Source organism: Phasianus colchicus, chromosome Z (assembly GCF_987193195.1).
Source record: "Phasianus colchicus chromosome Z, bPhaCol1.hap1.1, whole genome shotgun sequence".
In the NCBI taxonomy this organism is placed as follows: Eukaryota; Metazoa; Chordata; class Aves; order Galliformes; family Phasianidae; genus Phasianus; species Phasianus colchicus.
Genome location: NC_143476.1, coordinates 81,168,557 through 81,183,821, shown reverse-complemented (window position 1 = coordinate 81,183,821; position 15,265 = coordinate 81,168,557). Strand labels below are relative to the sequence as shown.

The following is a 15,265-nucleotide window of genomic DNA, read 5'->3' as shown; positions in this document are numbered from 1 at the left end:
ACTAACAGTGGACTCCCTCCAGAAACCTCAAACAAAAGGAATCTGATGGAATTTGAAATTGAGAAATAAAGTAAAATTTTAAATTAGTAAATGCATGATTGCAGAAGAAGCCAGAAACGTTCCATTATTTCATAAGCCATAGATCTAAGTTAATAGTAGTTTATCAGGTTAATCACCTCTGGTAAAACAAGCTAAGAATTCTGAGATAGCCTGGAACATGAAGATTTCACAGGATTATTTTTTCCTGTCTTCTTCTGAGGAGCATTACTGATATTATAAATCAACAGAACTACTCAGTCTATGATATTTGTCCTAAAAATATTTCAGAAGGTAGATGAGACTGTATGACAGCTGTTCTATGAAGCTATTTGTACTGCTTGAAAATATATGGCTGGGAATGGTAAACAAAATACATAAAATTTAAGAAAAGCATGAAAATGCATGGTCAGTATGGGATGAGTATACCTATACTAACTCATAAATTCAAGATGTTGCAGGCTGTAATTTGTAATCCTCCATCAGTTTTCACTGACTAAAATTCTGTATCTTCTCTATGTGTGTGATTTGTTCTGAATGGTTTGATGCAGAAATTGGGATTAAAATTCTAGTTTCATGCACATTAAGTGAAAATCTGTGGTAAAAGACCAGAAACGGATAAAGACAGGCAGGGAACTGGGAAATAACAATGCTTGTGTTCAGTATTAGAGGCAGCAATCTCATAAAAACCTTGATCTAACCAAAATGAATTCTTTGTAGTTAGAATAGCAAAGTAGCATACAAAGTGATAGGATATAAGGGATTACTGAATCTTTATGTAAATTTCCATCAAGAGGAAAAGAAAAAAAAGATTTGAAAATTTAACAAGTGAGCAGTAATTACTGGCATAATGGGTCAATGATGGGTAAATAGGTAGGAGTGATCCATTCAGTTGCCTTTCTGGTGGATGAAAAGCTGGACATGAGCCAATAGTGTGTGCTTGCAAATCAGAAGGCCAACAGTATCCTGGGCTGCAGCAACAGAGGAGTGGCGGAAGGACAGGGAGGGGATTCTCCCCCTCTGCTCTGCCTTCATGAGGCGCGATCTGGAGTATTGTGTCCAGGTCTGGGGCACTCAGCACAAGAAGGACATGGAACTGTTGGACTGGGTCCAGGGAAGAGCCACGAGGATGATAAAAAGGTTGGAGAAAGGCTGACGTATCTGGGCTTTAAAAAACTCCAGGGAAATCTCACTGTGGCCTTTCTGTACTTAAAGGGAGCTTATAAGCAGGAGGGAGAAAGAGTTTATATGGTCTGATAGTGATAGGGCAAGGGGGAATCCTTTAAACTTAAAGAGAGGTGATTTACATGGGATGTTAGGAAGAAATTCTTTACTCAGAGGGTGTTGAGGCACTGGCAGAACTGCCCAGAGAAGATGTGGATGCCCCATCCCTGGAAGTGATCTGGGTTGAGTTGGATGGGGCCCTGGGCAGCCTGAGCTGGTGGGAAACAACCCTGCTCCCAGCAAGTGCATTGGAACTGTATAATCTTTAAAGTCCTTTCTAACCCACACCATTCTGTGATTCTGTGGTAGAAAGGAGAAGTGGAAAGGAGGTAGAAATAGAGAAGTTGGGATGCTTGAAGTGAAAAGTTTCAGAACCAGTTTGAAGATGTATATAGATGTGAGATAGCATCAAACTACACAGTGCAGAAATATTTTAGATAAATACGCATGAAAGACAGCTCTGCATTTTTCAAATTTAAGAAAAATGACTTTACAATAATTGAGATAAATGGTAAAGCAAGAGAAAACTAGAATACCAGTTCTGAAGCTGAATAAAGAAGTTTTTATTTCAGAAAGTATAAGAAAAATCTGATACAATAAATCTGTCTGGATAAACTCTCCTACTGGTCAAAAGTTCTGCAGTCCCCCCCAAACCACAGAATAGGTACTGACTTTATTGTTTTAAATTAGTTGGCATAATGCCGACAGTAAAACTTTGTATTGGCAGATTTTCAGACATCCTTCCACAAATAATATAGAAATAAACAAACTATTAACAGATCTTTTCTTGTGTGCTCTGGCAAATTTCACAGAATGCCATAACCTACCCTGTCTGGCAGATTCAGTACAAATGATTGAATCAAAAATGGACTGAAGATTATATCCAGGCTACGGCTGTGTCTGCCAGATGCAATTGGCAAAGTTCTCTACCAGTATCAAGACAAGAAACAGGAGGGGATATAGGTCTAGAGAAAAAGAGTTTTGTTTTGTCCTCTGTTGAATTTGAGCTACGTTCTAGATATTCATGGAGACTTGTCTAAGTCATTTTAGTACAAATGAAGAAAGACTTCAGTAAGTAAAGAAAGAGATAATTGCCTGACCTCATAGTTACTGGATTTGAAATGTCCAAGCCTGAATAAGACACTGCCATGTGCCTTTGACAAAAAACATTTAAAGCTGAAAGAGTTAATCAGTTGAGAACATAGTAGTTTGTTTCTTAGCAAATCAGGTATTGTGATTGAATACAATTAAGTTTTTCAAATTTTCCTTTCAAATATCTCAAGTTGCAAGCTTACATGACAGAAAAGATCCACAGCTACAAAGACAACCTCCCACGACAGTGACCTTCAAGAACAAAGGATAAGAAATTTTAAGGAATGTTGGGGGTTTTTTGTCTTTTCTTGATGGAGAACTAATAAAGAACTAATATACAATAAATAGTGTTTTCCAGATGGCTAGACTGTATCAATTTAGCCATGGGAAGTCAGAAAAAAATATTAATTCCATTGATTTCAGAAGAAAGCATAAAATAAATAATCTTATTTCCTACATACTGTTTGTTAAATAAATAAACAACAATGAAACTTTGGATCTTTGAAAGAATTGTATACTGTAAAAGAGACAGTATCCATTTTGTACAATACCAGTATAGTGCAATTACATGCAGAATATATAGTAGAATAACTGCAGCTAATTGACTGCATTTGCTGAAAGCTGCTTATGCTTTTGTCTCCTTATGTTTCACAAGTTAGAAAAGTAACTGATTTAAGCAAAACTTTCTGTAAGCTCATGAAAACAATTTGGATAGCATATTGCCTGTGCAAAATTATTCACAATTAAAAATTTTCTAATTTCAATTCTGCAAAAACTAATATTCACACAGGTGATTGAATCACACAAGATTCAAATATTGCAGGCATAAGACAGTGAAAGGGATCTAAGTAGTTTTTAGAAAGTGCCAGATTGTCTAAAAAATCCTACAAGAGGTAAAGATTGAGCAGCATGCATTAATATCGCTCTGTGAAATCACTGTTACAGAATATTTTAAATGTTTTTAAAATAATACATAATAAAACAGCATTAATTAGTCATATTAAGCCTTGGTGGTGAACAACAAAAAAAGAAACCTCATGAGATTGATTGAAAAGTGACTTTTTTGAGAAATACAGCTACGTTTTGACAGACTGCTGATGTCAATAAATAAAATGCATTTTGTGGAAAGCCACAAAATTACTTAGAAATTCTGAAACAAATGACAAGTGCAAACACAAATTTATTGCATCCTATATTTTATATGTGCACCAGATTAAAAAAAAAATAATAATAATCTATAGTTAGGCAAGAAACTTAATTTTCATTATCACCTTAGAAAGATCGGAGGAAAAACACAGGAAAGAATAAATGTAAATGCTTAAGAGAGAATAATGACTAATGTGGGAAACTGAATTTTAAAAAATTCTTTAAAAGAATAACTAATGACAAAACAAGAAGAGTTTCAAGTTCAGTCCTGGAAACCAGTAGGTACTGGGCAGAATAAAAGCAATTGCAAAGCTAAATAAACAAAAGTCTTTCTACACTGAAGAAGGAATAAGAAAGAAGAAAAGATACCGCATAACAGAAAAGAATGCAAATGAACTCTGGGTTGGTTCATTTTTAACAAGATGTAAAAACATGGTTCATGTCTACACCCAGTCTAGAAGAACCCCAATTTTCTGAGACCTAACAATAAGACTAAGAATGAAGATATTAATGATAATAATATGCATTTATATTAATGTTAAATGTATGATAAACAATACTAAAAAAAAGAAATAAAATATTATACTGACTATAATTGTTATTTCACTACAATCAGGATCTGAAGGGAATGGTTCTCCTAGAACATCTAGTGGCAATACGTGAAATCTGTGTAGTAGATCTGAGTAGTATGAGCTACTTACTCAGAATGCCCAATTTAGTCCCATCACTTTCTATTTAAACTAGGTAATTACATCCTGCCTACTGCAGACTGAGACCTACCATTATAGCTCACTGAGAAACTCCTCTGAAAATTCCATTATCTATTTCCTCAACTTTGTAATGAATGTAACACATTCTGTGAAATTGTAGCACGTATTTGTGAAAAATAACTTCTTCCCTAACAACCTATTCATGATGAAGATTTTCTACAACTATTGTGTTAACATGGATAATGAAATAAAATTTGCCATTCTTGATTTTCACCAATAACTGTTTTTTCTCTCATTTATGACAGTGAAGCTATAATCCATTATTTTCAAAATAAACTAAATATTTGGAATACAATAAAGCATATAGCAAGATTATAAAACTACAGCCAGCAACATTTTAAACTTTTTAAACAGGTATATAAGTTAATCGCTCAAATCATTCTAAAACCATTGACTAACAGTGTAAGAAGAGTAAGCAATAATAAAAAGTCTTACATATGTCAGACTTATGTCCGATGCAATCTTTTGTGAATGTTTTTCAAACCTAATGAATAACTGAAAAAGTACAGAAATAAGGTTTCAATTGATTTATATTTTTTCAAAACAGCTTTTCTGAATTAACCTCATTTTAAAAATCACATTCCCTTCATGATCTGCATGGCATCTAACCCAAATCATTTTTTATCAAATTCATCAAAGCATTCATAAAAACACAGAAAACTTACAGAAAACTAAACTTGAATCACTGAATCATAGAATGGCTTGGGTTGAAAAGGACCTCAAAGGTCATCCAGTTACAACCCCCCTGCCATGGGCAGGGTTGCCAACCACCCTGGCAGACCAGGCTGCCCAGGGCCACATCCAGCCTGGATATATCACCTACAATGAAAAAACACAAAATGGTTAAATGACTTACATCATGTCACACAGTCAGCAGCTTCTGCAGGAACAGGAATTCATACTTGTCTAAAGACTATGGATTCCTCTAGCCTGCAGTATCTGATAGAAGAGCTAAGCCCAGTCTAAAAAGTGATCAGTAATATAGGTAGTAAAATCAGAAAGAACATTTTCTGTTTCCTAAAAAAGGGTGTAGATTTCAGCATTACAGAATGTATTTTTTTAAAGTGGTGGTGATAGGTTTTTCTTATTATTGCACTTAATGGCACCTTGCCGTGTGTGTTAAGGCAATTACCAGAAGTCCAAGGGCAAAATTAAAGAACTCAAACTGCCAGCATCTTCAAGTATCTGTCATACAAGTTTTCAATCACTGCAACTCCAATTTCAATTTCTGTATCACAATTATCCTTTATTACAATAACAATATTGAAACATGAAAGTAATTCCCACTAACTTTAATTGTTGTACAGTAATAATTTATGTTTAACTATCTGCTAGTCTCTAAATGGCTTGCTTAAAATTTTCACATTTGACTTTTTTTTTTTTAAATTGGACATTATAGAGATGTTAAATCATCGATCTCTTTCCATTAAAATAACAAAGGTTTAAGGTGTGGCCAGCACATTTTACATGGAAACACAGATATCTAGTGATATCTTTTGATGTCTTCCTCTCAGTAAAATAAATCTTCCAAAAACCGTGTGAGCAGTCTCAAACTCTTTCGGCATTCAGTGGATTTCATTTTCAGATGGAAAATAACAAAACAACAAAATTACAAAATAACAAAAAAAAAAAAAAGGGGGGGGTGGGGGGCAGGGGGGCGGAGGGAGGTTATCTTGAGGATCTTAGTTAAGCTGTATCCAATGTTTGGAAATCCCAGGAATGTACTGTACAGACACTGTAGTGTTCGAATACACTCCAAGAAACACTAGAGAAAACAAATTTAAGGAAAAGTCTACCAAAATAAACAACCCTATTAACTGCAAATTACTTTTATACAGTCCATCTTTTCATCATGCAATGACAACAAATGCAACTCGCCAGGCATTCACTCCTCTCTACTAACCAACAATGTCTTCTCAAAGTTTCTTTTCTCCCAGGTTGAATTGAGAGCAGCCTTACTTGGGAGGTCAGGTGGATGAAAAACTTGATATTGAGCCAGTAGTGTGCACTTCAGCCCAGGACAACAGAATCTTGGTTGCATCTAAAGAAGGGTGATGGAGGTGACTGTCTGCTTCTGCTTTGCCTGCATGATGCCCACCTGTAATACTGTGTCCAGGAAGCAGTCTAGGTCAGTTGGTGCCCTGAGTAGTTGAACCTTATCTAGTAGTTGACAATGCTGCTTACAGCTGGGGCTTGGAACTAGATAATCTTTAAGGTGCCTTTCAACCCCCAAACCAGTCTATGATTCTATGAACAGGCTGCCCAAAGAAGTGAACGAGTCACCATTCCTGGAGGTACATAGGAAACATGTGGGTGTGGTGCTTAGCAACATGGTTTAGTGGTGGACTTACTAGTTAGTTGTGTGATTGGAGTTGGTGATAACAGAATCATGGAATCAAAGAACAGCTTAGGTTGGAAGAGACCTTAAAGTCCATCCTCTTCCAACCACCTCCTGTAGGCAGGGTTGCCAACCATAAAGTGAGGCACTAGATTGGGTAATAGCTCAGGCTGCCCAGGGCCCTGGTCTTGAGCACCTCAAGAGATGAGGCATCCACAGCTTCTCTAAGCAACCTGTTCCAGTGCCTCACCACCCTCTGAGTAAAAAATTTCCTCCTTATATATAACCTAAGAAGAAAGCTATAAGAAAGAGGAAGATAGGTTTTTTATCAGGGCCTGCTGTGATCAGACAAGGAGAAACAGTTTCAGGCTAAAAGAGGGGAGATTTAGGTCAGATATAAGAAAATTATTTTTTTTAATTGGGGTAGTGAAGCACTGGAACAAGTTATCCAGAGATGTGGTGGATGCCCTGTCCTCGGAGATATTCAAAGTCAGACTGGAGCAGCTCTGAGCAACCTGATCTAGCTGTAGATGACCCTGTTCATTGCAGGGTAGCTGGACTAGCTGACCTTTAAAAGTCCCTTTGAGCTCAAAGAATTCTGTAATGCAAAATCCCAAGGAAGGAGAAAGGGAGTAAGCTGTTCTTCAGATCACTTCTTTGTTAAGTATACAAAATACCATATTTGTTGTTCTTCATTGTTGCAATGAGGGCTTAATTTGTCCTGTCAACTGAAGACTTGCCAGAACACATCTTAGCCCTTCTATTATCCTGGGAAAAAAAACTGTAACTCAGCCAGTCTGCTTGAAGGTTGATCTTCTTTGTTAAGCAATGTCATTCTGATCAATATCAGACAAATTTCTATCCCAATCTTTCACTTGTAATGATCACCTGAGTACTTCACCCACAAGCTGGCATTATTTGGTTTATAATTTGTGACCTAAATATGAATGCAATTGTTCCATCTTCAAACAGAAAGACGCACAGTTTTTTTCATCCTGGTTTCAAAGACAGTACAAGTTTACACACCCCAAAATTCATTGTCAAGGGCTAACTGAAGCTTTTGTGATTACATGTGAAAAACTTCTAGTCAACAATATCATCACTTCTCTGAGGAAAAAAAAGCAGGGATTTGTAGGGTATTAATTCAACCATACTTCACAGTAATTGTGCTTTCCATCCATGTTAGCTTCCTAACAACTCTGACATGGTATACAAAGAAATCATTTTTATTTTCACAGCTAAAAAACAAGGAATGGTTAAACAACTCTCCTGCCTTGCAGTTCTGTTCTCCACAAAAAGAGAGGAAAATATAAATTTCTATGATAAACTTGTCTCATGCAAGCTTCCTTTTTAGCTCTCTATACTGAGGCCATGCTTACAGTCAATTTCATAAACTCTCAATACCTATTGTTAAATATTCTCAATAAATATTTTTTGCAAAATGCTTCCCAGATTGCATCTATCAGTAACTGGTTAGAGAACTTTCAAGAGCACTCAACTTCATTTAACTAATTTGTTGCAACATTTTTAAGAATGTTGCTTGCAGAGTATGCATGTTGTTTTGATTTAGATAATGTAATTAATGTGCACTATCTTGAGCTCAGATAGGAAAGCTAAGTGGATTGCTGAAAAAAGTAATCAAAAAAGTAATACTATTAATGTATTAGATGAAAAGCTTCTTCAGATGAACAATGAGCTCTAGTAAACTCGGGCCAGGTGCACTGTAAGATATAAAATACAGGCAAGATAAGGTAAATTAGAAAACACTTCATAGAGATGTATCAAGCTTACTCCCTTTCAAATGGCAGGCTGACATAGCTGATGGAAAAGGAGCAGCTTTTTGTTTCATAAGCAAATCGATAATGACATGCAATTAAAGGTTTAAAACTAATACGAGTAAGCTCTGATATTAGCCTGTACAAAGCTTTAGCCTAGTTAATATCTGATGAGCAATTGTCATTATCTATAGATTATTACTGATATGATCAGCATATCAATAATTTGTACTAAAATTGCTTGAGAAGATTAGTTAAATAATATAATTGTCCCATGTTCCCTTTCTAGTTCTACTATTACTCCAAGTAGACTTAGGAAATTAAAAAAAAGACAGAAAAAGTGGATTACAGAAGCAAAAGTAAGGAATTGAATTTAGACAGAAAGCTCTGGTTTTATATGTAAATCATATGTGTTACACACAATGTGCATCATGTACACCAAAATCAATGTTAGTTTCGCATACACATGTTCAGGCTTTCATTTTATATAAAGTGATGCTCGGTACATTCAGTTCATCATTTAAATGATACACCACAGTGCTTTGTATGTCTTCAAAGGGAACTGTTGGAGAGACAATGTAGCCGTATTTTGACATAACTCTTTAAAATCCAGATAAAATAATAATTAAAATCCAGATCTCGGTCTTCTGGGACTGAGACCTTCATTACGATGCGTTTTTATTTTCAGTTTTGCCTTTCACTCCTCAGATGCAAAGGTATATTCTTCAGTGCACTGGATCTCTGGCTAATTCTAGGAATAAATTCAGGCTTATCACATACAGTAAACAGCTTAAAGTGTAGCAGCAAAATTCCTTTCACCAGTTCATACTTTATTCACACAGCTGTGACTATTGATGCTCTCTCTGTATAAGTCATAGAAAATTCAGTGTTAATCCTGACAAGAATTTACAACTGATCTCACATCTCTGACTACCACAGACAAGTCTTGCCTGACCAATATAGTGGCCTTCAGTGAAGGTGTAATAGAGGACGGCAAATTGGACATGAACCAGCAATGTGCCCTTGCAGCCCAGAAACCCAACTGTATCCTGAGCTGTATCCAAAGCAGCGTGGACAGCACGGTGAGGGAGGAGATCCTGCCCCTCTGCTCTGTGCTGTGACACCTCACCTGGAGCACTGCATCCACAGGAGAAGTGCTCAGCACTGGAGAGATGTGGATCTGTTGGAGCGTATCCAGAGGAGGGCCACAAAAATGATCCAAGGGATGGAACAGAACAGCTCCCTGATGAGGACAGGCTGAGAGAGCTGGGGCTGTTCTGCCTGAAGAAGAGAAGGTTCTGGAGAGACCTGCAAATGGCTTTTCAGTATCTAAAAAGAAGCTACAAAACAGAAGAGATTAGACTTTTTTTCAGGGTCTGTTCTGATAGACAAAAAAGGAAATGGTTTCAAACTAAAAGAGGAGAGATTTAGATCAGATATAATAAAAATTATTTTAATAGTAAGAGTAGTGAAGCCCTGTAATAGGTTGCCCAGAGAAGAGGAGGATGTCCTGTCCCTGGACACTGAAGTTCAGGCTGGATCAGGCTCTGAGCAAACTGATCTAGCTGTAGGTAACCCTGTTTTTTGCAGGGAAGTTGAAGTATATGACCTTTAAAGGTTCCTTCCAACTCAAAAGATTCAATGATTCTATAACTACCAAATGCTCCATAAACAAAAAAGTGTACTGTAAGTAAGTGTACTGTGTAAACTTACTACAATTTAGACCTAACCATAAAGTATCAACATCACTAACTGCTTTGTTTATATGGATAATATGTGAAGAGAGTCAATACAAATTATTTGCATTGACTTACAAATTTTATTTTTTGCCTATACATTTGGAAACAGTATGGCTTTGTACAGGGGAATATGACTTCCAGTGATTGAACTGATCACGGGATGTGGAAAATACACATTTGATTAGTGTGCAAAAATCAGTAATTTTGCTCTTCAGACTTTTAGGAGGATAACCTAAATAGTCTTACAGCTATATAATCCCTTATGAATTCTTTTTTAGTTTTTTTTTAATGGCAAGGGTTACCTTGATTTTAAAATCTTCAGCCAAAAAAAAAAAAAAAAAAAAAAAAAGAACGCAAGAGATAGCATCAATTATTACAAAGTTGACATCAACTATTTGACTGAGTTACTGATGCTCATACAAAGGTAAGTTGCAAAGTACCAAATCATTCATCATACTAGCTTATTAACTTATGATGATTACTAAAGTAAGATAAAAGGAAAATTTTCTTCCAGGGCCAAGAAAAGCAACAGTAAGTGGCACCATGTCGATCCCTTTTTCATTTTTCTAAATGCATCTCACTCTTATGATCTAAGCAAAAGCCACTAAGTGAGCTGTTGCTGATTAATATTTACTCACAAAATAGTGTACGGATTCACAAAGGGATAACCTTTCATAAAATTACAGAATTGCAGAGATTAGAAGAGATGTCTGGAGATCATGTAGTCCAACTCTCCTGGTAATGGAGGTTCCTTACAGTACACTACAGAGAAGAGCATCCAAGTTGGTTTAAAGTATCTCCAGAGAAGACCTCATAACCTCAGCTGACAGCCTGTTCAGTGCTCTGTCACTCTCACAGTAGAAGTTTTTTTTCCTTGTTTTTGAAGGGAACCTTCTGTGTTCCAGTTTGTGCCTGCTGCCCCTTGTAAAAGGGGTTGAACATAAATTATGTATGCTTTCCAGTGTATATGAATGCACACATATGTACTGACTAAATTTTATTCTGAAATATAAGAAAAAAAAAAACAACAAAACTTGTATGTGATCCAGAAATGTTTGAAAAAAAAAGTTCTAACATGCTGATATGCATTTGTCTTTATAATCATACTACTCACTTCTATATTTTAAAGCTCTATAGAAAAAAACATATTCCTGAAGGAACTCAATAGTCAAAAAAAACACAGAAAAAACGGAATCCATTCATAGTAACATTTCATTCAGTACTTAGTCTGAAAATGGTCAAAATAAATACACAATCTTGAGGTATATATGATTACTTACTTAGCAATAAAGGTGAAAGTAACACATTAAGAGCTATACAGTGAAAAGAAAATTCTGTTGGAGAATCACTAGTCTGGGAAGAATCAAAGTATGAAACAGATACTACAAAAGAAGGGACAGGATAGGAGAGCACCAGACTGATAATTTCACTGATAGCTTTATTCCTTGTAAGAAAAACATCTTACAATCTAACTCTGAAATACAAAATATTGCTTTAAATATTGTAACACCAGATCAACTGTAAATGCTGTGAGCCAGCCTGGTATCAAATATTCAAAAGATATGCCTGAAGTAAGAAAAACTTAGCACTCACTATTATCCAGCAGAAAGAACAAGGAATTTTGATGACACTGCAACAAACATTAAAGCTGAAACTAAGGAAAAGACTGTTGGGTAACCAAACTGGCAAAGCAGCACAGTTCAGGCAGCAACAAATACAATCTACATATGTGAGTTTAAGCTTTATTTAATTACCAAAGATAATTACCAAAGACTGTCTGCGAATTAAATGATAGATTGCAACATATTTTGGTAGGGACATTAAGGATAGTGGATAGCTTAGTATCCTGCTCTGGTTAGCACACTGAGAATTAGCCCCCCCATTGTACTAACTGATGAGCTGCTGCAAACAAAACGTTGAAAATCGAACCCCACAGTAAGAAAAACTAGAAAATAGGATTTTAATCTTCGTGTGATCCATTTTCTCAGGCATCAAAAGCTCTTGTAAGCATAATCCTAGTGCAAGTGAAATTCTGAGTCATGGCTAGGCAATAAATAGTAATTACAGGCAATAACTATTAATTAAAACCTGTAATCTTCTACTCCATTTAAACAGACAGACACACAGAAGCTATCAAAAGACCACACCTATTACAGATGAGATCCACTGTATTGATAATGTTAAGTCAGACTAGTTCACAATGACTCAGGCTGGCATTTCATTGCGAGGACTAATATCTGCTGTCTCTGACTTTGATTCTTCTTCTTTAAAAAGCAAGTATAACATGGACCCCCCAAAAAGGGGAATAAATAAGGCACAAGTCCTCAAATTAGAAAAAAAAAATATTTCATACTATACCTATATTGAATTTGTTTTTTAAAAAAAAAAACAACAACAAAAACACAAGTCAGTAAATTGTGGATAAATAAATAAAGTTGTGTATGTGTATGTGAAAAAACTTACAATTTGGTTGAAAATAAATCTTCACACCAAAAGATGTGATGTGATAACAGTGCTCACACCAAAATATTAAAGAAAAACATAGTATACTCTCTTAAATCCTTTAAGTAGATTGCACTGCATCTCAGCAATAAATTCCTAAATAATCTCTCTTGTCTTATTACTTATGAATGGACTCATATCAGTTCTGTTTCACATATTTGTTAAGTGCACTGATTTTTTTGATACACATCTGTACACTTAACAATCTAATCAAATTGGTAGTTTTTTTCTTTTTTTTTTCCTTTTTTTTTCTTCCAAAACAACTAATTGTACTCTTCCTCTAATTTTCATGAACATAAAAGTTTAATAGCCATTAGTTCCATGACTGAAAGTGGCACTCTTATTCTATAAAGCATTTCAAACCCAGAAAAACTTCTTTAATGAGAATTGCTTCAATAACGGTTGTGTAATTGCTTCAGTAATGGTTGTGTACCTATGACCTGCTTATTAATGATTTTATCTTACTGCTTTACACATTTACTAGCTTGCAGGTGTTGAAATACTTACAGGCTACCAGTGTGCCAGTAATACAGCATGCATTTCATACTGTATAAAGATACAAAGAGTGTTTATCATATATTGCTAGTTAATGAGAACACTGTGATAAAACCAGGTACAGTAAGCCAACTGTTTGCTATCAAAATTCTGTGTATCTTAAGTTTATAAGCTACCAAAGAAGTTGTCCACTGTTACTTACTGCAATATGCATGCTACTATGAACATATCCTAAATATACTAAATCAAATTGGTGAAACTCCTGAAAGTTTTTCTGATATTGACAAAATGTACGTAATGCATATAATACGAAAAAAAATGTGAAAAAGCATAGGTTTTACAGACTAGTTAAAGAAAAATGTAAAAGAATTTTAGGCCTTCTATCATGGAGTGACAGAGTAAGAGTACAAAAAAAGCAATGGATACCATCTATCATGTCAAAAGGCCTTTGAAATCATCCATCAACATGTCCTTATCTCTAAATCTGAGGGATATAGGTTTGAAGAGCAAATTATTTGGCAGTGGTTAAGGAATTGGTTGGATGGCTGCAACCAGAGGGCTGCTGTCACTGGCTCTGTGTTCAGGTGGAGAGTGCTGTTCAGTGGTGTTCCTTGGGGGACCAGTCCTGGGACCAGTACTCCTTTAAAATCTTTATTAAGACATTGACAGTGAGATTAAGTACACCCTGAGCAACTTTGCTCATGATATCAAGCTCAGTGGTGCAGCTGACACAATAGAAGGAAGGGATGCCATCCAGAGGAACATGGACATGCTTGACAAGCACATGAGAACCTAAAGAAGTTAAAAAAGATTGACCTCGTGATGAGTACACACTGGGAAAAGAAATTCTTGAAAACAGCCATGTGGAGAAGGACTTAAGGGTCCTGATGGAAGAAAAGCTGGAAATGAGTCAGCAGTATGCTGGCAAAGAATATCCTGCGCTGCATCAAAAGAGAGATGGCTGCAGGGGGAGGGATGAGATTGTCCCCCTCTACTCTGCCCTTTGAGGCCCTGGAGTACTGTGTCCAGGCCTGGATACAAGAAAGACATAGAACTGTTGGAGCAGGTCCAGAGGAGGGTGACAAAGACGATGAGAGGGCTGGAGCACCTCCCCTATGGAAAAAGACTGAGCAAGCTGGGCTTGTTCAGAAATGGAAGGCGCCAAGGAGATCTCATTGTGGCCTTCCACTACTTGAAAGAAGCTTAAGAGCAGGAGGGGGACAACTCTTTACACAGTCTGATAGTGAGAGGACAATAAGAACTGGCTATAAACTAAGAGAAAGGAGAACTAGGTTACATATTAGGAAGAAATTTTTTTCTCAGTGGGTGATGAGCCACTGGCACAGGCTGCTCAGAGAAGCTGTGAATGCCCCATTCCTAAAGCCATTTAAAGGTTGGATGGAATCTATGGAAGCCTGAGCTGGTGTCTGGCAGTCATCCCGTTGCAGGGATGCTGGAACTAGATGATCTTTAATGTGCCCACCAATATAAACCATTCTATGATTCTATGATTTTTTAGGGGTTCGACAATTTCCGTTTCCATTATTTGTCCTGAATTTCTTGGAGACAATTATCTTATAAAACACATTTTATTCTCTGTTTGTTAAATTTCCACACCATAGGTATGTCATAAAGCAGGGTGAACTGTATTTGTGTACTCACGGCACTAGTCGGGGCCCTCCCTGAATGACCAATAATTTAAGTCATTTTGAGTGCTAAAGGTTAGCTTCATCATAAACAAGATATAAAATAAAAGCAGCTTATTGTATTCAACTCAAAGATGAAGGACAAAAAACTAATCATATGTAAAAGTTATGACCGTTTAATACGAGCACAGTGAAGAATAAATCACAAGAGACATGTCACAATCATTGAAAAACTACACCCCTGTAGTGGGTGCTGTTCTATGTGCTGAAACACAGAATGGGAATATCTACCTATAATCTTCAAAAAAAGGTTATAAATAATTGCTAATCAACACAGAAGTGATTGGGACAAAAGAAACAAATTATGTAAATATCAAGAAATATCAAAAGGCAAGCAATGTTACTGAATCGATCTCACAAAAAGTAAAAATGAACCAGGGATAAACAACTTCTGTATTTATTCTCTTCTGTGGCACTAACCAGTGGATAGATAAGAAATTCA

General features: G+C 36.1%; 1 protein-coding gene across 22 annotated transcripts in view; it reads right to left on the bottom strand.

Annotated features, from left to right (window-relative positions):
- The window catches only part of PRLR (prolactin receptor), a 175,010-nt gene that overhangs the window by 140,328 nt on the left and 19,417 nt on the right, over nt 1-15,265 (bottom strand). Inside the window, exon 1 of one of the 22 annotated variants that reach the window (XM_090132322.1) lies at nt 4,934-5,078. The exons of the other annotated variants lie outside the window; for them this stretch is intronic. The gene's annotated coding sequence lies outside the window, so the exon portion shown is untranslated. Of the gene's footprint in view, nt 1-4,933; nt 5,079-15,265 lie in introns of those variants that run through there. 22 annotated transcript variants of the gene reach the window in all.